The 23,526-nt window shown below is 40.8% G+C and overlaps 1 protein-coding gene and 2 long non-coding RNA genes across 3 annotated transcripts in view; 1 reads left to right on the forward strand and 2 right to left on the reverse strand.

The window, feature by feature from the left end:
• LOC120534721 (zinc finger protein 239-like) overlaps positions 1-23,526 on the forward strand; it is a 113,266-nt gene that overhangs the window by 86,638 nt on the left and 3,102 nt on the right. The window lies entirely within an intron of this gene.
• On the reverse strand, positions 11,669-12,544 carry LOC120533479. The gene is made up of 3 exons (XR_005634498.1): positions 12,329-12,544; positions 11,925-12,221; positions 11,669-11,845 (listed from the first exon to the last, which is right to left on the reverse strand). It is a non-coding gene; the product is annotated as an uncharacterized LOC120533479 (long non-coding RNA).
• LOC120533478 lies at positions 12,632-14,421 on the reverse strand. Its single transcript, XR_005634497.1, has 3 exons — positions 13,506-14,421; positions 13,294-13,338; positions 12,632-13,190 (listed from the first exon to the last, which is right to left on the reverse strand). It is a non-coding gene; the product is annotated as an uncharacterized LOC120533478 (long non-coding RNA).

Genomic DNA, 23,526 nt, shown 5'->3' on the forward strand with positions numbered 1-23,526 from the left:
TAGATCAACACATGATATTATCTAGCTAAATATATAGCTATAATATCGAATATACAAGGTCTCAGGTACACATTACACACATAAGAGGAGGACACCATCATTTACAGACTCTAGTCTTTATTTACTATTTTACTGAATACCACGACTACTCTCTTAAGTTCGCAATCTGAACAAATTCAAAAAATGATGTAAAACAACAAGGCTTTTCATCCATCCATCGATTTTCTAACCCGCTGAATCCGAACACAGGGTCACGGGGGTCTGCCGGAGCCAATCCCAGCCAACACAGGGCACAAGGCAGGAACCAATCCCGGGCAGGGTGCCAACCCACCGCAGGACACACACAAACACACCAAGCACACCCTAGGACTAATTTAGAATCGCCAATGCACCTAACTTGCATGTCTTTGGATTGTGGGAGGAAACCCACGCAGACACGGGGAGAACATGCAAACTCCACGCAGGGAGGACCCGGGATTAAAAATTAAAAGATCCATACACTGCATATCTTGCTCAAATACTCATTTATTTGGAAGGATTCAAATACATAGATTTGTCATCTAATTTGGAAATGTCAGCTATTGAGAAAGAATAAAATAATTGTAGTTAAGATATAGAATAACATTTTGATAACACCTCCATTAACTCAGATAGTCAGTGTGTATATCTATCTATATACATGGCCGAAGATAACCACTGTATAAATAAATTATAACATCTAGTTAAAAATACAGTTATAATATATATCTAATATCTATATACACAGCCTCGGATCAACACTATATAAATTATAATACAAGATACACATTAATCACGTAAGAGGAGGATGCCAGCATTTACAGAATATAATCTGAATGTACTAATTTATTAAATAACTCCATTACACTCATAAATTTGCGATCTCAATAAACTCGAAACATTAATTAAGACAACTGCTCTGTTAAGGCTTTTCAACTTCAGTTAAAATGTTGTATGCATTCAAAAGTTCCAGTGCAGATGTTTTTCCTTTTTTATTCTGTATATTAAAAACGAAGTTTTTCCGAGTTCTTGGAATGTGCCGTTTAATACTGTATATATCTACCTAACTATATCTCTATCTAGCTATATATATCTAAATTAAATAAAAAAAAAAAAAAAACCGCTCTGGGATTAAAAATTTAACGATATACACTGCATGTCTCGCACAAACACTCATTTAGTTGGAAGAACTGAAATTCACCCCACGTAACCCAAAGGAAAATGAGATATTTTCTTCAGTTGGATAAAATGTGTCTCTCTGATTTTTGGGGAAATTTAAATTTATTGTAAAACTGGTTGCCAGTTATTCCGGTTGACTTCTACTGTTTAGAAGTGAAGGAGTACGCGGAGGTTTACGTCAGCAACATAATCGTGGAAACCCACTCAGCTCTTTTATGAAATATTTAATGTGTGACGCTGATCGGAGAAGGAGCTTGCGAGTGTACTTTCTTTATCGGATTGATTTTTTTTTTGGAATGCAGTGGACGTAGATAGATAGATAGATAGATAGATAGATAGATAGATAGATAGATAGATAGATAGATAGATAGATATCTCCTCAAACAATTCGGCGATCCCACGGAACACCATACCATTTTTATTTGTTGAGCGCTTTTAAACACAGCATTACAACTGACCGAAGCGCTGTACAGTTAAAACAAGCAGGTCTAATAGCAAAATATTAAAAAAAACAAACACTAAGAGAGAATCAAAACAGAGATACTAAAAACAGGTCAGGGAACCCAATAAAATAGAGAAATAGCCAGAAGGAAGTGGAAATGAGACAGCTTAAGAATTAAAAGCCAATGTGAAGAAGTGCGTTTTTAGGCGAGATTTGAATGTGGCGACTGAGGCGGCTTGCCTAACCACTTAGGGCAGGGAGTTCCAGAGCCTGGGTGCACAGACGGAGAAAGCCCTTTCACCACGAGCTTTAAAACGTGCCTTGGGAACGGTTATGAGCAGCTGATCTGCGGGTCTAAGAACACGAGGGGGATTGTGACGATGGAGCAAGACACTCAAATAGGCGGGGGCTAGACCGTTTAGTGCCTTATAGGTTAAGAAGAGTAACACGGGCAGAAGATACATCGACCACACGAAGTGACGCCTCCCGCTAAACAGTAAAAGGCGAGTACATTGGTTCACAGAGAAATGCAGTCGAATACATTCTACAACATTCCGCTGGCCTGATATTCGAGTGATGTACTGTAATTCTGGATGAAAAGAAAAAAAAATACATACACATCCGTAAAGTGTCGACCCGAAACTCGAACTACTTACCTTCTTTCTCTGGATGACGTGGTGAATGTAAAAAGTCGGCTCGCTTAACAGTAAGCACACACCGTTTCTTTCTCTTTACTAGAAGTGAGACGCGAAGCACACTCCAACTTTAGGTTTTGTCGCCGCTGATGACGTTTCACGCGAGGCTTGTCCCCAAAAGTAGATACTGCAGCACACCAGAGTAAAATGGGCGTGAATATTATTTTCAACTTCAGCCAATCATATATTAAATTTGCGAACGTCAGGCACTGAACAGCCAATCGAAAATGTAAACGTCGCGGCCAATCACCTTTTTATTTAACAAATCTCCAATCGGTGTTACTTGTCATTCATGCTGCACTTTAGCCAATTGCCTTATGGATACGTAAAATGGAAGATGGGAGTGATTTCTAAAGGTGGACGTGTAAGATAATTTCTAAAGGTGGACGGTCAAGATAAAGTTACAGTAAGAGACGGAGTTTATATTTGTAAAATAAATCAGCGACGATAGTCTACTAGTGCCACTATCTTACACGACAGCAATGTCGAGTGCATTATTAAGACTGCAGTGTATTTTTACCACCGTCATTTATTATTAGCGGTTCTGAAAAAATAATGATAATAAAAGTCTGGATATGAGATATTTATCGTTACTAAACAACGTCTGAAGAAAATTTAAATGAACGAAACAATACAAATTTGTGTCCGCCTAATTTTAATGGACTGATGTAGACTTAAGTGTGGACTCTACTTTTTTAAGTCAGTCAGATAAAAACAAATGTTTGACTGTTGTTGTTTACTCGAATATCCAAATTAAATCGTCGCCTACATTTAACTGTCACCTTAAAGACGGGCTATAAACGTATTACAATTTTAAACGTTGAAGAAACTGTCAGAGTTAAATCTTTACTTCTATAATACACAACCCTAAAATGTGTTTTATTACTTTCATGACTATTTATCAACTTTTATTTATTTAAGTATTCCTATTCCATTGTCGCCCCTTCTGCCTGCAGATCAGCGTCTGTTCTTTGTTTGCTGATGTCTGTCAAATATTCTGTGGTCTTCATGTCTGTTCTCAACACACCAGCAGCTCTAGTCAGTTTCTTGTCTGTGGATCTCGTATTCAAGTTTGTTTTTCGCTGTATTATGATTACAGAATATTACAAATCACATACTTGACACTCTCACGTTCAGGTATCAGGGAACAGACATCGTTAAGAAAGCTGGCAATAAAATTGTGACTTTAAAGAATCCATTGGCTGTCTCTGCATGTTATCAATGTTAAATGTAAGAAACACAGTTATCATATCACATTTCAATTATTATTTTTATAGTGAAGTTTATTATGTTAAATGATCTGTGAAGAGCAAATATTATGCCTTTGAAAGAGTAAAAATTTTGCAGTTTTTTGTGACTGTGCACCTGTTAATCAGGGTACTCAATTATTTGACTTAATTGGACCTTTATTACTTTTGGGATTTTAAATACCTCTTTAAGATCATCAAATATATGTTTATTATAATACATATTACTTATGAAAAAGTTACATTTAGAGAATAAAACTTGACAGATGTTTGTTTGTAGTTCATATCTTATTTATCCTCCATTTGACTCCATCAAGTCCCAGTGGTGAGCTGAACACATCAGCCTGTCTTGAGTGTCTCTGAGACTGGAGGAGGCCAGGAGTCCAACTGTACAGCAGGCACTGATGGGCATCAGCATCACAACTGGTAACAAGATAGAGATGGCAGATAGTTCAGCTGGGCATCATCCTATATGACTACACAAGCAAACGGCATATTAAGAGCACACAGAGTCTGTATACTCCAGTATGGCCCTGACATAACAACCTGTACAGCTGTAAACGACTCCACTTTACTGGTCAGTTTACCACACACTGCACTGAGTCTGTCACATCTGAACCATTAAATCATTCGGTCTGAACAGCTGGGAATTTATTTTGACAGATGATATTTCTGGTAAGGCATTTTATTTTCTTCTCTGTCATAGGTTTATACTAAATAAGTGGTTTACATCAATGTAATTTTCTATAGGGGATATATATAAACTGCTCAAAAAAATTAAAGGAACACTTTGAAAACACATCAGATCTCAATGGGAAAAAGAAATCCTCCTGGATATCTATACTGATATAGACTGGGTAATGTGTTAGGAACGAAAGGATGCCACATCGTTTGATGGAAATGAAAATGATCAACCTACAGAGCCCTGAATTCAAAGACACCCCAAAAATCAGAGTGAAAAAATTATGTGGCAGGCTAGTCCATTTTGCCAAAATTGAATTGCAGCAACTCCAAATTGTACGTAGCACTTTGTATGGCCCCTGTGTTCTTGTATACATGCCTGACAACATCGGTGCATGCTTCTAATGAGATGACAGATGGTGTTGTGGGGGATCTCCTCCCAGATCTGGACCAGGGCATCACTGAGCTCCTGGACAGTCTGAGGTGCAACCTGGTGGCATTGGATGGACCAAAACATAATGTCCCAGATGTGTTCTATTGATTTAGGTCAGGAAAGTGTGGTGGCCAGTCAACGGTATCAATTCCTTCATCCTCCAGGAACTGCCTGCATACTCTCACCACATGAGGCCAGGAATTGTCGTGCACTGTACCAGCATAGGGTCTGACATTGGGTCCAAGGAATTTCATCCTGATACCTAATGGCAGCCAAGGTGCCTTTGTCAAGCCTGTAGCGGTCTGTGTGACCCTCCATGGATATGCCTCCCCAGACAATCATTAACCCACCACCAAACTGCTCATGCTGAATGATGTTACAGGCAGCATAATGTTCTCCATGGCTTCTCCAGACCCTTTCACTTCTGTCACGTGCTCAGGGTGAACCTGCTCTCATCTGTAAAAGCACGGGGCACCAGTGGTGCATCTGCCAATTCTGGTATTCTATGGCGAATGCCAATCGAGCTGCATGCTGCTGGGCAGTGAGCTCAGGGCCCATTAGAGGACATGGGGCCCTTGGGTCACCCTCATGAAGTCTTTCTGGTTGTTTGGTCAGAGACATTCACACCAGTGGCCTGCTGGAGGTCATTTTGTAGGGCTCTGGCAGTGCTCATCCTGTTCCTCCTGCCCAAAGGAGCAGATACTGGTCCTGCTGATGGGTTATGGACCTTCTATGGCCCTCTCCAGCTCTCCTAGAGTAACTGCTTGTCTCCTAGAATCTCCTCCATGCCCTTGAGACTGTGCAGGGAGACACAGCAAACCTTCTGGCAATGACACGTATTGATGTGCCATCCTGGAGAAGTTGGACTACCTGTGCAACCTCAGTAGGGTCCAGGTATCACCTCGTGCTACCAGTAGTGACACTGACTGTAGCCAAATGCAAAACTAGTGAAGAAACAGTCAGAAAAGATGAGGAGGGAAAAATGTCAGTGGCCTCCACCTGTTAAACCATTCCTGTTTTGGGGGTCATCTCATTGTTGCCCCTCTAATGCATCTGTTGTTAATTTCATTAACACCACAGCAGGTGAAACTGATTAACAACCCCCTCTGCTACTTAACTGACCAGATTAATATCCCATAAGTTTCATTGACTTTATGCTATACTCTGATTAAAAAGTGTTCCTTTAATTCTTTTTAGCAGAGGTACAGCTCCCGCTGACCACGCAACGTTGAACAGTTGTGTCAACCATGACAGTCCAGCAATCACCAATTAGCAACAATTATCAGTAGGTGCAGTTTAGATTTGTTCATCGTACACACTGTATATTACATAATACAGTATAAGCATTGTTTATGGGTAAGGTTGATTCTCCAGAAGGTATTTTCTGCCCATCTAAGATGCCTGTCACCTTTATACATGACTTTTGGGAATACATCGGAGTGATAGGGTTGCGAGGGCCCTGGCCTCCATTCTGGATATCTAAATACCTGTAGTATCACAATTACTGATTTGTATGATTTGCTGTCTTTCTTCAGTATCTCAGCTTTACAAATGGGGTATTTCAATTGCTTCTCTTGCTTCAAAAGTTCAACTAGTGTGTCAATGGAGAGACCCAGATAATGTGTCCTTTGGTCACTGGAAGTTTTCATTTCATAATTTGATGCTTTTTGAAGGCTCAGCTTAAAGAATTTGTGAGGGGTGAGGGGACGCTGGCGCACGCAAGTTGCTGCCGCTCCTCCCTGTTAACAACACTTTTCGCAAAATTCGCCTTTATTCTACACTTTCTCACGCTTGTTTTATTTCTTTTACTGTACGTATAGTTCGTGGATACAGCCGACCTGAATTGCATGGATTTGGCTTAATATTTACAGATTTTATGGACTCTACTTTGACTGGGAACAGCTGAGTCTGTGGATCGCGGACGAGACCTACGAACATTTCTTTGTACCTGGCGATCTATGACCTCGGGATAATCTTTCTCCGTGATTATATTCGCTATGCTGATCTGCTCCCGATTCATTTTACAGTACTGTACGACTGGGATCTGATCTGATGCTCATATTAACCTGGCTTATGGCTCCGGGGCGATCACGCATGAAATTATCAAGCGTTATTGTTTGTGGCTGTGTATTGGAACCTGCAAATCCTGCTACCTCCTCCTGCTATGCTTTCTGCTGCTTTGCTATCGCCGTTCATCTCATCTAATCCAAATGGTTCCGCTATGCTGTGCTGCTTCTCCACTGCTTTTCAGATAAGTATTGCCAAGTATCATGCTAAAATACTCTCATGACAAACTCCTTCTTATTAAACAGTTTGTCCAGAGCAAATGGTCTGACTGGAACATCCTAAAAGACGCCGGTATTTTACAGCGCCCGAAATATATACATCGCGGGTCAGGTCGCCGCCACCGCCGGGGTGCGAATGAAAAGACAACCGGCAGCATTTGCTCAGGAATAAGCATTCCTTCTCATGGCTCTGGAAATACAAGTGTCAGTGTGCCAAATTTACATTTGTGGAAATAAACCCTGATCACAGCTCTGTGCAAAAAGATGCCTCATTGACTAATATTGCTCTGTTTAACTCAAGATCTCTTAATGGCAAAGCATTGGTGCTGTCAGAACTCATCACTGACACCAAACTTGATATACTGTGTTTAACGGAGACTTGGCAAAACCAAACGAATTGACGTCTCTCACGGAGGCGACTCCACCTGGTTTCACTTTCCATACAGAACCTCGCAGCTCTAGACAAGGAGGTGGGCTAGCGGTAATTATCAGAGCAGACTTAAATATCAAACGAATCCCAATTGACTGTCCACTGTCTTTTGAGTGCCTGGCTCTTAAACTAATAACGGAAACAGGTCCTGTCTCACTCATTGTTCTTTATCGTCCCCCAAAATACAATGCATCCTTCTTATCTGATCTGATTGAACTTTTAACCCACCTAAGCTCTTACTCTCAGAGAATTATCCTTCTTGGTGATTTCAACATCCATATTGACATTACTACATCTAAACTGAGAAATGAATTCCTATCCTTACTGGACTGTTTTGACTTGACACAACATGTTGATTTTCCCACCCACTCTGGTGGTCATATATTGGATCTGATCTGCACTTCTGGACTATCTGTTGCCAATATTTACAGCACTGATTTGGGACTCTCTGACCAAAAAGCAGTATTTTTACTGTCTCACTGCCTTTACCTCCTCTTACCTGTAAACGACAAATTTCTTACAGAAACCTTAAAAATATCTGTCCCTCTATCCTTTCTGGATCCATTTCTGATCTTTTACTGTCTGCACCTATTCCGTCAACACTAGATAGTCTTGTTGACCACTATAACTCAGCCCTTCATTCAGCATTAGATAAAACAGCTCCTTTAAAACATAAGGAGGTTTCCTTTAAACGTTCAGCTCCTTGGTATAACTCAGAATTGCGATCTATGAAAGCAGCTGGCGACACCTTGAGAGAATGTCACGTAAGACTGGCCTCACTGTGCACATCCAGGCTTTCTCTGACCACCAAAGAGCTTACAGAGAAGCACTAACTGCTGCTAAGAACACCCACTATGGCAGAATAATAGAAAGTGGCCACGATAACCCAAGGGTTTTGTTTTCTGTAGTTAATAAACTACTCGAACCTGCATCTGGCCCAACTACCTCTTCTACTGAAGTCTGTGAGGATATCCTCCACTTTTCCGTAACAAAATTAAAGATCTAAATAATTCAACTAACATAAATACATCATCTGTTTATATCTCTCCCTGTTTTCCCACTCCATCCAGCTCCTTCTCTAAGTTCTCACCAGTCACATCTGCGTTTGTTAATAACCTGCTTTGTAAGATGAGGCCAACTACTTGTGTACTGGACCCCATCCCCAGCACACTACTTAAATCCTGCCTTCATGCCATAATCCCGACTGTTACAACAATAATAAACTCATCCCTTGACACTGGCTCTGTGCGCTCACTTTTAAAATCGCTTCTGTAACCCCAATGTTAAAAAGTCTGGTCTTGATGCTGACAATCTTAACAATTTCCGCCTATTTCCCACTTACCTTTCCTGTCAAAAGCTCTTGAGCGTGTTGTAGCTTCCCAGCTCACCAATTACTTAACGTCTAATAATTTGATGGAACCCTTTCAGTCTGGTTTCAGGGTGCAGCACAGCTGTGAAACTGCTCTGCTACGGGTAACCAATGATTTGCTTATGGCAGCAGACTCTGGACAAACCAGCATATTAATTCTGTTAGACCTCAGTGCAGCATTTGACACTGTCAGACATGACATTCTACTGTCAGAATGGAGAACATGCTGGGTATCTCTGGCACTGCCCTCCAGTGGTTCAAGTCCTATCTGACTGATAGGCAAGAGTTTGTTAGTCTTGGCAACAGCAGATCCAGCTCGCGCCAGTCACACAAGGAGTTCCTCAGGGCTCTGTCCTGGCCCTCTTCTCTTCTGTATTTATATGCTTCCCTTGGCCATATTATTCGTAGCTATGGACTGGGCTATCATTTTATGCAGATGATACTCAACTCTACTTCAATGTTAAAAGTGGAACTTCATCAGAGCTTTCTCAGCTCACAACCTGCCTTAGTGAAATTAAAACCTGGATGGAGCAGAACTCTTTAAAATTAAACTGCAACAAAACTGAACTCCTGCAAATTGGGACTAAAATGCAACTTAATAAAATGAGCTCCTTCCCAGTCAATCTTAGCGGTGATCTCATCAGACCTGCCTCTACTGCAAAGAATCTTGGTGTCATTTTTGATTCCTCCCTTTCTTACTCCACCACATAAATCACATTAAGAAACTTTCTTACTTTCACCTCCGTAACATATCCGTGTTCGCTCCTTCCTCTCCTTTTCTAATGCTGAGAAACTTGTCCATGCTTTTATCACATCCCGCATAGATTATTGTAACTCGCTGCTGGCAGGTGCCCCTTCTAATCTTATATCACAGCTCCAGCTTATTCAAAACTCAGCTGCAAGAGTCCTTACTCGAACCAGCAGCAGCGAGCACATCACACCCATCCTGCTCCGTCTTCACTGGCTCCCTGTGTCTTACAGAATCGAATATAAAATCCTACTAATAACCTACAAAGCCTTAAATAACCTCGCGCCAAACTACATCAGTGACCTTCTCCATCACTATGTGCCTGCCGCCCACTAAGGTCCTCTGATTCTGGCAATCTTGTTGTGCCCCACACTAATCTACACTCCATGGGTGACAGGGCCTTCAGCTGTATAGTGCCCAGACTCTGGAATGACCTACCGAAATTAATCAGGTCAGCTGACTCCATGAATTCTTTTAAAAACAACTTAAAACTCATCTGTTCAGGAAGGCTTTTAGCTCTATTTGACTTCATTCCCCTTCTCTCAGTTTACCTCTCTGTCAAGATGCTCATGTAACCTGTGTGTGTGTGTGCTAGACCATCAATTCTGTTGTCTGTTAGGCTTTCTCTGAATTTACTGTCTTAATCTTCTTATTTATTTATTTGCTTTGTACTATGCTATATACTGTATACCCTGCCGTTCTTTCTTATATTCTGTAAGTGCCTTGAGCATGGGAAAGGCGCTATATAAATAAAATGTATTATTATTATTAATGGGGAATCCGAAAATAGTATTAAAAAGTGGGAGGCTATCACTAAGAACATCAAACATCAGCTGTGCGGTGTTTAAGGTTTTTCTTTCCATGACAAATTGCGTGACATAGATAATTGGCTGTCATGGGTGATTGGGCATTTTGGAGTTTTGGTCGTGAATTCTGGTGCTTATGACCTTTGTAAAATTTAAAATCCTGAAGATTATTATTTTCAGATATGTTTTGCAATTATTTTTCTCTTACCAATCTGTAATTTTAGATATCTTTTCTTTTTTGCATTGCTGTGTGTCATTAAAAAAAAACTGAACAGGGGCCTCTCCCGAATGTTCCTAGTCCACCTTCACTACTCACTTTGGCTTTCCAGGTTTGTCCGGGCGCCTCCCCACCATCTGATTCAACTCACCACCAGGTGGTGGTCATTTGACAGCTCCGCCCCTCTCTTCACTCAAATTTTCAGAACAGATGGCCGCAAATCCAATGATATGATTATGAAATCTATTATAGATCTTTGGCCTAAGGTGCTCTGGTACCAAGTACACTTATGAGCCACCTTTATGTTTGAACATGGTATTTGTTATGGACACACCACGCCTAGCAAAGAAGTCCAATAACAAAACACCACTCTGGTTTACATCAGGGAGGCCATTTCTCCCAATCATGCCTCTCCAGGTGTCTCCTTCATTAACCATGTGGGCGTTAAACTCTCCCAGCCGACCTACAGATTCTTCATCTAGGACCCTTTGCAGGATACCCTTCACTGATTCCAAGATGGGCCGGTACCACAAAATGACATTTGATGCATAGGCACATATGGCAGTCTGAGTCCTTCCTCCCTTCCATAACCTTCAGCCACACAATGGCAGCCCTCTCTCTCTCTCTCTCTCTCTCACTCTCTCACCAGGACAAACTCCAACATGACATCATCCAGGCATGGACTTGATAAGAAGCCCACTTCTAGCTGATGTTTTACCCACTGGGAAACTCCAGAGTAAAGGAGAGTCCAGCTTCATTTGAAGGGTTTACTTCAAGAACCAAGTAAGTGGGTGGATGTGAGCTCAGCTATATCTAGTTTGTATCTCTCCACTTCACCCACCAACCTCAAGAGAGGTGACATTGTAGATCCCAAGAGTCAGTTTATATGTCTGGGTTCCAGGCCACCAAGACCTTTCCCTTCAACCACCGCCCAGGTCATATTGCACCAGGCCCCTATTCCTCCTCAGACGGAGAATAGGAGACGATTGCCCTCAAGAGAAGAGAGAGAGAGAGACATGCGTGCACGCGAGAGAGAGAGAGAACCATCAGCTCAGTTGTGATCACATGACGCTCAGCAGACAAAGTGTATCCATACTACTCGTATTGCAAGACATCGCTCGTTTATCAAGTCAAAATTTATTAAAAAATTTAGCTCGCAAAACACTCGTAAACTGAGGTTCCACTCTATCTGCAAGTCCAGCAGTAAAAATTCCCGGGACTCCACAGTCTGCAATCCAGTCTCCTGGTTGTGCTCGTAGAGTAAAAACATCTGCAGGAGGTGTGCACTGTGAAATCTGAGAATTAAAAGATATTAGTGTTTGTCAAATGATGCAAATGCACTACTGGCCATAGATAACTTAATTTCAAAATTACCTGACTAATCATTTCATGAATATCAACATTTGGAAAATGATGGCTGTTAAACTTTTCCAGTTTTACTGTCTGGCCACACATCAGCTGGAACAAATGAGGATCCAAGGCTTTAATTCCTGGCCCACCATGGATTATAGACCAGGCTATAAGCTTGCCAGCTGTATAGAATTTGCTGCTGTCCAAAGCTGCCTGGTCATACGTGAAAAAAAGATGTCCTCCCAAACCTTCAAAAACTCAAAGCAATGTCTGGACATCTATCAATAACAATCTATCATAAAGAAGGGGAAGTTCGAAGAACTGTCAATACATAAATTAAGTGGAGACAATAAGCATTCCATCATGTGCATAAGTCATATTAAACAATCGCTCTCTCTCACACACACACACTGTAAAAGACTCCAAACCTGAAGAACTCTCTTTGAGGTCCGCCATAATCATCAGCTGTTTCACCAACATATTCACTGACTGGTGTTTTATGCCATGCAAAGTAACTTTTTGCCAGGCTGCACAGGCACTAGGCAGTATTTTCTTCCGTCGTGCCAATTACTGTGAATTTGCTGTCCTCATTGAGGTTTTCCATCTGGAAGGTTCTTAATATGCTGGCCAAATTCACCTCTTCCTGTCAATGAATTAAACACCTGATTTATTTCAAGCAAGAAATTATTGATGCATTTCACACACATTGACAGAGATGTAACTCACGTCAACAGAGGTTCTAACAGGGGAGCCCAACACGACTATGTCATCCTCAGAGTCTGAGTCATTAATTAAGAAGGCTTTCCTAAGCTGCAATAAGAAAGAAACAAAACTCAGTATATTTTTTAAAAACTGTAGCATAAAATGTATTCATAAAACTATTTGTCAACCTACCACATACAGTGTCACTCCATTTATATCCTCTGCATAGCGTAAAAGCCCCCTATTCACATTTTTACTGTTGCTAGGCATGCATACCATCTTTATTTTAATTTTTGGTTGGAGTTAAATGCCGAGATTTGGTGACTCTTCCAAAGTCATCAAGATGTACAAATGGGGAGTAGACAGGAGTGGTCTAAATCTAGGGGGGCCACAATCTCGTGAAGTTACAAATCATTCAAGTGATCCGTGTCCTCTCCAGACCCTCTAGTTTCAAAGGGGAAGTTCATAATTTCAAGTTTGACATTTGAACTCACTCAATATTACATAAATATCTAATACATACCTACTGCTGGAGATGTTCTCACTGTTCGCAGAATGATGTGATTGTCTATCCCCGCTGTAAGTAACCTCCAAACAAAGGCAGCTGGTTTATTACAAGACCATAACAACTTAAATCACTGGCTGCAATTTAACAGATGCTGCACTTAATGTAGTAAACACAAACACTTACAACTGGAGATCCCGCTCGCACCTCCTCAGAAGCAGCAACATCATCCTATTGCAAAAGACACTGTTCTGTATAACTGGTTAAGTTAAATATTTTGCATTCAGAAAAATATAAACACCCAGACTTTGACCTTAAAACAATACATAAGCTATAAACAATGATACTCATGTTTTTGACAGAATTCCAGATATTCTTCTAGTCCTTCACTTGCTTACCTCTGAATTTGACCCTGGTAGCCTGAATTGGGATCACAGAACCAGCATCATCTGCATTTTCTGAGAAACGTGGAAGATGGACTGATGATCCAGAAGATGCTGTTTGGGGTCTAATGAAAAGTGTATGAGGATGGTGAATTTCCTGGGAAGGCTCTGTATGTGAAAATAACTGTATAGGTGGTTGGAAAGAAGAGAAACAGGATTGTGTCAAAGAATGAAATGATGCTGGAGAAGGCTGATTATAAGGTATGGTGGATTGTACTGGAAGAAGGTTTGCAGGGACAGCAGAATCTACAGGTGCACTAGAAGACTGTGGCTGAGGTGGGATTGCAGGTAATAAGGACTGAGCAACTGGATGAGCAAGTGGTGAAGAAGGGTGTCCTTGTAGTATGGTGGGCAGAATCTGTGGGTACACTAGATTGTGATGCATGTGATAAAGATGGAGAAATGGGACAAATTAAAGTTGCAAAAGGCTGGGCATTAAATCTGTTTTCTGCCAGAGGGTCAGCTGTGAGAGTATTGCAGGTCTAGTGGCGAGGACTGCAGTTGAAGACAAAGTGATCTGAGTCAGTGGGGCATCCTGTTTTGAAATACAAGAATGTTTATTAAATATTGACTCATGCATTAGCATGAAATGAACAAAGAAAACAATTTGAATTTACCTGGCTAGGAGGAGAAATGTAGGAATGAGGAATAATATACAATTTACTTCGGCCAACTTTCTTTTTAAAATCATTCACTGAAGAAACAACCAATCTTGTAAGCCTTCTGTTTTTGTCTGCTCTTGCCATGCTGAATCCAATCAAATGTAATGTGAGTCTTGGGTAACACCGACATACTGTATTGTCAGGGATGCCAGGGGCCATGACCCGGCCGGGACGCCAGGAGGGACCGGAAGAGGGTCAGAGCCCTGCCTGGATCACGTGGGGTTTGCCTTCCGGATTGCTTTGGGAGCCACGGGTCAAGGGCATGGAAGCCTTTCCCTGTAGGGGCCCGTGGTCACCGCCAGGAGGCACCCCAGTGCCTTGGGGACCTGTTACCCCAGCACTTCCACCACACCAGGAAGTGCTGGGGGGGAAGATTTATGACGGCGCCCGGAGAGCAGCCAGGAGGACAGCCGGCACTTCCGCCACGCTGGGGCGTGGCCAGAAGAAGATTGCCGGGAACACCTGGGGCTCATCCGGGTCCGCTATAAAGGGCCGTCTCCATTCATTCGAGGCTAGAGTCGGGTGGAAGAAGGACGAGGCAAGAGGAACTGTGGAGGCGGCCCGAAGACAAGGCATTGTGGCCAGGACTTTGACTGTTTGGGGTTTGTTTGTGCACGTGATTAGGTCTGAGTGACCATTGAACTGGGTCTTTGTGACCAAATGAATATTGTAAATAGTGTAAATAAACGTGTGGTGGTTTGAAACAAGATGTCCGCCTGTCTGTGTCCGCAAAGTTCACATGTATAAACTGATTTAATTCACCAAGACTCCAATTAAGGTCAATTTCAGAACGTTTGACAGTATCTTCTTCTGCTCTCTGCAACTCATGAACCGATACACCTAAAAGAAGGGTATTATATTTAGAACACAATGTTAAATGCTGAGTCTCTAGGCTTTGTTTTACTGGCTAACTACATTAACCTTAATTTCTTGTTTGTGACAATTTGTTAACAGCATCACCCATTTTTAGGAGTGATGAAATACAGTTTGAATTATTTGTGATGAGATATTAAAAATAGTACAAATGCCAATCCTGTTATTCCTATTTAAGACATTCATATTCATTCTATAGTTGATTCAATGTACTGAAAAATTATTTTAATTTCACAATCATACAAGTATACAAGTGCTGGACTATCAGATCTTCTGGATTATCAAGAGTTGTCAAATAATGATTGTTCTTTTATTTCTTTATTTTGGTCCATCATATTTACAGTATCTCAATGCACCAAAAAAAACACAATTAGTTTAATACATTTTTGGATTAATTTACCACTTTAAAAAAAAAAAGAGCAAGACACTTAATAGATGATAATGGCAAAATTTACTAGTAGCTAAAGTAATAGGCTTTAAATTCACCACTTTGTACAAATGTATAATTATTTGAAAAAATATCGAGCATTTACTCTTGTTAATAGCAAGTTGTGTAGGACAGCTCTAATGCCACAGACTGTAACTCTTTCAGGGCTGATGTCGACTTTTGTCAAAAAGAAGAATGGCAATCAACTGTAAACTGTGACAAAACCAACTGGTATGTTTTAGTTGGACTCTCGTTGTCTAAAGGAATGTTAGATGCATTGGTCTGACGAGAGGTCCTGCGCTTTTGTGAGTAGTATGGCGCAAACAACGGCAAAAATGGTACGGAGATCTGGCGAGAGATCAAAGCAAATGCTCCGCAGACGACATTTTGCCTATTATCCCTGAACTGGACTATGACTTGTCGGACTCTGATTTTGATACAAGTGATCGAAAACGAATGTTAGGTTCCAGCTTCAGCTGATTGGTCCCCAGCTAATCGTGGCACTGACCATTTTCACCAGGTAGAACTTCCACTTAACAATGATACGCGGTAGAAACCAAGAGCAAGTCACTCAAGCCAACTGTACACCTGAGTTTAAAAGAATGTATTTAAATCTTAACATGATATGTGCACAGAGTTTGTAAGCTGCCTGGTGTAAAAGGGTCTACCACAAATATAATAAACACAAGTCCTAATACTACTGTGCAGTATATGCCACTGGAATTAGAAAGCAGTGCTTATTTAACCTTTGAATTAAACTCAAGACACTTGTTTGAGAGCACCTTGCATCTCCAGTTATCCATCTATCTATTTAAGGTTGTTTATTTGATATACCAATGCTATACCAGACTCCAACATTTTTAAATACTGTAATTCTCAGTTTTGGATTATCTTTGCCATTTGAAGGAGTACCAGGATTTCTGCAGTATACATTTCCAGATCATTGAAATTCGACTGTACATTTTTCTTTGATGTCCAGTTGTTTTATGTTACTTTCCTTTTTCTAGTGATGCTGTGATGGTTTATTTTTAAAGTTTGGCTCCCCTATTTGTAATTTTAACTTTTCTTCTAATGCTTGCTTGTTATAATACTTTAACTTGTATTATTAGCACTTTTCTAAAAAGTCAGATTTCTTTGTTGTTTATAGGTTGTTTTGTCAAAGCCCCAGACTTCAATATCATAATGTATGTGGATAATATAAATGCTTTGAAATCTCATTGTCTGAAATAATACAGTTTTTACATTATAGAGCTTTCATTTTTTAAAAAGTGTTCTTCACTATTTATATTTTTTTTCTGATTGCCACATTGTATTATCCATCTTTGATGATGTTTTTACCAGACATAAACTTGTCATTTCTTTTAAATATTGCATGATAGACAATACTGGGTATTCATTTTCAGCCTGGGGCCACATGAGAGTGGGCTTGACAAGGTTTCACGTCAGGCTCCGGCTCCTGAGACCATTTTCTAAGATGTCTCTAATTCTAAAGAAACGCTCAAAATACGGTGTGGACAGCAACCCTATTACAGAAACGCGTCTCTATACAACGACAAATCAAAAGAGTTGTAAACGGACTGCTATAATAATCCTACCATGAGCTAAAAAAAGTTCGGACACGGCCTTTGGTTTCGTGTACAACCTAAACTACTAATAGAGGGTGCTCACAATAGACAACTACGTGCAAAGGAAAATAGTACAATATAGGCAATAAAATTCAAATAGTTTAAAAGGCGACAATGATGTATTTATTTGTAAGTTACATTTATCAGACTTACTAAACCACAAAACCTGTCAACACGAGAAGTATACACTTGCAGCCGGCACAGTTTTTAGCCACTAACAGCTCCGCGCACAATTAAACAACGGAAACAGAAGGACCAAATTTTGTGCCCACAAACATTAACGATGAAAGAAAAACATACCTCGTTTTAATCGTTTAAAACGCCAACACGCAAAAAAAAACCTAATATCTTTGTAGAGTTATGTTGTCACTTAAAGATTAAATTACAGAGGTAAATATTAATTACTAGCCAACCCGCAGCGTACCATACGCCGCATAATCAGGGCGGTTTTTTAATGATTTTTAAGCACAGGGAGAAAATTAACATTTAGAAAAATCGGTAATTTAATAAATCAGCAAGAAAAGCAACATTTTAACAATGCATGGAACGAACCAACACACAATCGTCCGTGACTGAAAACTGGCGGACTGCCATCGTGCCTTCTCCTGCCAGACAGAGGGATGGGGGTGGATGGCGCTCAGGCGCGAAGGGTGGAACGGGAGGAGAAGGACGTCCATTCCGCTCCCTCCGTCATGCTAGTCTGCCGATTTCTCGTTCAGTATGCACTGCCCGCTCATGTGCCCACCTCCAGCTCGTCACTTGAGTCGTTGTCGCCTTTGCACAGTCCAGATGCACCTGTGACTCACGTAGACTTTTCATTGCTCTGTGCGGTTTTGGCTGCTTTTCTAAATATAATCCACCAAGACACCCGACTATGGTAGTAGCGAGGTGGGAGGGGGGTGTGTACAAAGGGTAGGGACGTAACCAGTGGGAGTGTATGAGTCGCACTTAGTGGGAATTCCATGGTTTGCAGCCCGAATGGGGTTCAACGGCTTACTCACGCCTCTCTGCGCTGGGCAGACACACGCTCAATCTCGTGCATAATTATTTATTGAATGGTAAACACTTCTGGAAGACACGGTTGTCTAAAACAGGTTAGTGTGAGAATACAACAGTAAGTGAATGAAAAGATGGAACTTGGAGAGAGCAAAATACAACACAATAGTGAACCCGCGGCATAACAAACGCCGCATAATTATTTATTGATGGTTGAACACTTCTGGAAAGACACAGTTGTCTAAAAAGGGAGGGTTTGAGGATACAACAGAAAGTGAATGAAAAGATGGAACTCCGGAGAGAGCAACATATAATTGTCCATGAGTGAAGAAGACACATGTTTGTCGCAGATGCGAATTGCTGTATGTAGCGTGTAAAACAGTTTGCTATGCCTCTATGAACAGTCAATGTGGCTTGGAGGTGCATGTGGCCTCTACGACAGACGAATATAAATGACGCCGTTTTTTCTGTGTCATCGCATCTGAGTTGGTGGCCATGGCTCTGCGAGTTGTCGTCGTATCCAATGGTCTTGGAGTTGGTGGGCGTGGCTCCTTGCTGTGTGCGCCATAGGTGTCTTACTTGTCGGTGGCTTAGTGAATCCACGCCCCTTCCGGCGTGCTTTCCATGGGTGTCTTGCCTTAGTGAATTATATATATATAGATATTAGAATGGGGTTAGGAATATAAAGAACATTTACTCATCTAATTTAATCCTTAACTTACAACATAACTTTACGAACGAGGGCTTCCAATTTATTTTTCACCTCTGGTGTTATACTGTAGATTCTCTCTTGGTTCAGTTATCCAAGTCTGTACAAAACTCGATTAATTGCGATTTAACCTTATCTAAAATTAACACATAGCTCAATAAAAAGAATCTTAATATTCGAACACATACCCAGCCCATCACTGGTGAGCTTTTCCAAGTCTGCAGGTGATGGAATACTTTGATGATGTTAACTTTCCACTTCGTTATTCTGTAAGCCATTCTGTTGTCTGCAATAAAGAGAACACCAAGTTAAGCACAAACCAAAAAACACACACTAATCACAATAGTATTCCAACAAGAAGACAAACACTTTTGAATTAAAATAAAGTTATGTCTACGCCAGTGTCGTTGTTCAATTTTAAATCAATTTCTCTTCTATATGTTACCAAAACCAAAAAAAATAATAAAATGTTTGCGAGTTACTTATGACACTGTCCTCTGTTAGATCTTCGTTGAAAAGAATTTCCTGTCAGTAACAAGAGAGAGGACCCATCAGCGGATGATGGTAACTCTTGTCGGGCACACTTAACAGCATTAAAAACTCGAATAAAAATACCAGCTGCTGCTGAATCTGAAAAACTCCCACCTACTACCAGATCGCCATCAGCCATTTTGGAACTTTTGTATTTCGTTCTGATTCAAAGGCGAGTCCACCGACCCCGAACAAACAGTTCCAAGTTCAGCGTTAAAGGAGCTGAATATTCGCCACAGTGAGATAAAGTCAAAGTTACTGACACTTATGTATATCACTTTATGATGATATATTACTGTTTTATTTCTACAAACCACAACGTGAAGAACACTTTGCGCGGAGGAAAAAAAAACATCATTTTGTGGGGCAGAACCTGATAACACACTTTTCACATTTGATATCAAGCTTTTGAAATTTGATATCGAGCTTTAGAAATTTGTTATCAAATTTCAGAAGCTTGATATCAAATTGGAAAAGCTCGATATCAAATTTCATAAAAAGACAAATGGATTAAATGTTAAAGTGACCTGCCATGCTATGGAAGCATTTAAGCTCTCTTTTTTGAAATTAAGTTTCAAAAGTGTGATATCAAATTTTAAAAAGTCGATATCAAATTTTAAAAGCTTGATATCCAATTTCACCAACTTGACATCAAATTTCAAAAGCTTGATATCAAATTTAAAAGCAACGATATCAGCACTGTAACTGCTTATATCATGTAAACCAGATTAAATGTTAAAACGGCCTGCCATATATATTAGCCCTAGCAAAATACCGGCGCCATGGCAAAGTACTACCTTAAAATTTTATTAAGAAGAAAAATTAAACCTTTTAAACTGAGGAAAATATACCAATAATTATTTGTTAAGGATCTCTTTGTATACCACATTGTGAGTTCAGCCCTCCGGTTGTAATATGACCAAGCTGTGCGCTGAGCTTACTCTTGAGCATGCAATGTACAGTTGGCCATGTGAACAGTAATCTTGTCTCAAATCTCACAGCTTGGATTGCTGCTGTCATAATCGGTTTGAGTTTCATGATTTGTTTCAATTACGACAGTATTTGCAGGATTTGTTGTGTTGAAGTGACATTCGGCATCTGTCAAGCGTTGTAAGTATACAACCAGTTTCATCGATAACTTTACATCCAGCCTTTGAGAGTTTAAACATTCATAACATCAAAGTGTCCACTACTGAAATCGTCACCTGTGAATCTAAGATGTTTAAGAGACATTGGCGGTTGTCGAAGGGTGTAAAATATCTGCCCATTTCGGTACACTTGAAAGCGAAAACCGAACAATTCAGTGGCAGCCATCAACTCAAATGCATATCCATAGGTGAAGGGCTTAAGCATTTCACTCTTCTAGTGCTCCTGTGTAGTCTGATTATCTCCTGTACCGTCATCAGTCCACACCTTGAACCTGTCCCAGTCATTCAATACATAAGACACAATGTTCCTCCGGATATCAAGAGTGAGCCTGATATGGCCATGCAATATGTAACACAGAGAATGGAAAAGGTAGGTGCCATCTCCGGGCATGGAAACCACTCGGTAAGTGACAGTTCTTTGATCGATGGTGATCACCTCGATAGACATGTTAATGCGGGTACGGTTGGAATGACAAAGGAAATAGGTACCTGAACAATGTAAAGTAAGTCTAAAATACCTACACAATAACTATAATCGTAATAAATGAACAATAAAACAGCGGAGAAGCCGTGGATTAAATAAAAATGCTGTAGTTATCAGCAGGGAGACGTGAATCCCGTGGCGAAGCAAGGAAGGGAATGTAGAGACTGGAGCGATGGACGGCCTAATATAGGCAGGCAGCCAACAACGTGGGAGGCGTTGGGATGGGGACCCAACGCCGCCTCACACGGTGACCGAGCTGCAGGCTATGGACGTATATATGTACATAAGTAGGATTCAGTTAGCGTTGGGAACCAGCGTGCAAATTTCTTGAAGATGGGCTCAGAAGTAACAAAGACCGTTGAAAAGTTCAATATGGCGGCTGACAGTGGTATCATACCACCGAAATAGTACCAAATTTCAGCCTTCTACCAACACGGGAAGTTGGAGAATTAGTGACATTGGAAAGTTCAATATATGGCTGACAGTGGCATCATACCACTGAAATAAGTACATACATCGGTTTTGGTTATCACAGGGAAGCCACCTACCAAATTTCATGAAGATGGGGCCATAAATAAGAAAGTTCAACATGGCGAACGTTGTCAACCATTATGACCATTATGCATAGAATTTCGAAATGAAACGTGCTTAACTTTTGTAAGTAAGCTGTAAGGAATGAGCCTGCCAAATTTCAGCCTTCTACCTACATGGGAAGTTGGAGAATTAATGACGTTGGAAAGTTAAATATGGCGGCTGACAGTGGTGCCATACCACCAAATAAGTATGCATAATGGTTTTGGTTAGCGCAGGGAGGCCGCCTACCAAATTTCGTGAAGATGGGGCCATGAATAAGAAAGTTCAACATGGCGGACATTTTTGACCGTTATGACCGTTACGTGTAGAATTTCAAGATGAAACCTGCTTAACTTTTGTAAGTAAGCTGTAAGGAATGAGCCTGCCAAATTTCAGCCTTCTACCTACACAGGAAGTTGAAGAATTAGTGACGTTGGAAAATTCAATATGGCGGCCGACATTGGCGTCATACCACCGAAATAAGTATGTACATCGGTTTTGGTTAGCACAGGAAAGCCACCTACCAAATTTCGTGAAGATGGGGCCATGAATAAGAAAGTTCAATATGGCAGACGTTGTTGACCGTTACGCGTAGAATTTCGAAATGAAACCTGCTTAACTTTTGTAAGTAAGCTGTAAGGAATAAGCCTGCCAAATTTCAGCCTTCTACCTACATGGGAAGTTGGAGAATTAGTGATGTTGGAAACTTCATTTCTGGCTCATGTTGCACTGACCATGTCCACTGCGGTGAGACCAGCAATCCTGCCCATTTGGACTGAAACCACATTTGGAGGTCTTCTGTTCATCTGAAGATGTTGCACTATCGCTACAGTATGGACACTTACATTTCTCTTCTCCCTGTGCTCCTTCATTCTTCACCCTCCAGCTTACCACTTTAGGGCTTCTAAGTTAAATTCTCAGTAATGGATTCATCTGAGTGCTTTTAAGATAGACGTGAACCTCACTCTTGAATCATGAAGTGATCTTTTCACTGCTACAGGCCTCGTTTTTAGTACTTGTATCATCCCTATTGAGCATTCTCTCCACTATGAGTTCTTTGTGGATCTGAAGGTTATTCATTATGGCAAATTGTTTTCCTCAATCAGAACAATATGGCTTTTCTACTGTGTGCATTTTACATGTTTTGCAGTTTCTGAAGGTTGGCAATGCTGGTAAATCCCCAAATGAACAATAATGTGGCTTCTGTCCAGTGTGAATTTTTCTGTGCTTCTGTAGACTGCTCATTGTTCGGAATTGCTTTCTATATTCTGAACAACAATAGGGTTTCTGTCCTGTATGAATTGTTACATGTATATGAAGGATGCCAATGGCGGTAAATCCTTTTACACATTCTGGAAAGGAAAATGGCTTATCTCCAGTGTGAACTATTCTGTGTTTTTAGATGGCTCATTTTCTGGAATATCTTGCCACATTCAGAACACCCATATATGGCTCCTGTTGTGTTTGACACAGATTACCATCCCTGGAGATACATTTGCTTTTAACCAATTCCCTCTGTGTCTGGTAGATTGTGGTTCAATAATCGGCTGCAAAGATTTATTCAAACACTGGAATTCCTCCCAACTCCCACTAAGTTGACGACCAAGTGGGCGTGGTCAGACTGACGTCAGAAGGCGTTTCGCGGCCGATGTCGTAGCGGGCGCCAATAAAAGAAAGAAAAAAACATAAGAAGAATTCAGGCTAAAGTGTCGTGTCGAACGGTTGTTGTGGTCACTTATTGGGTTGTCCGAGTGCAGTTTGTGCACAGACGCCGGAGAAACAAATCCCTGCAAGGATATGGTATGCAGTTGAATCTGAATATGAGAGAGAGAGAGAGGGTCATAGAGAGTGTGTACTCGGGGTTATCATTGTCAGATATTCTGCTCGTAGTTCTTGAGCAGAACACGGAGGCTTTTCATGGTTTCTGTAGTCTTGGGGTGTTTAAAAG

Source organism: Polypterus senegalus, chromosome 8 (genome assembly GCF_016835505.1).
Source record: "Polypterus senegalus isolate Bchr_013 chromosome 8, ASM1683550v1, whole genome shotgun sequence".
Taxonomy (NCBI): domain Eukaryota; kingdom Metazoa; phylum Chordata; class Cladistia; order Polypteriformes; family Polypteridae; genus Polypterus; species Polypterus senegalus.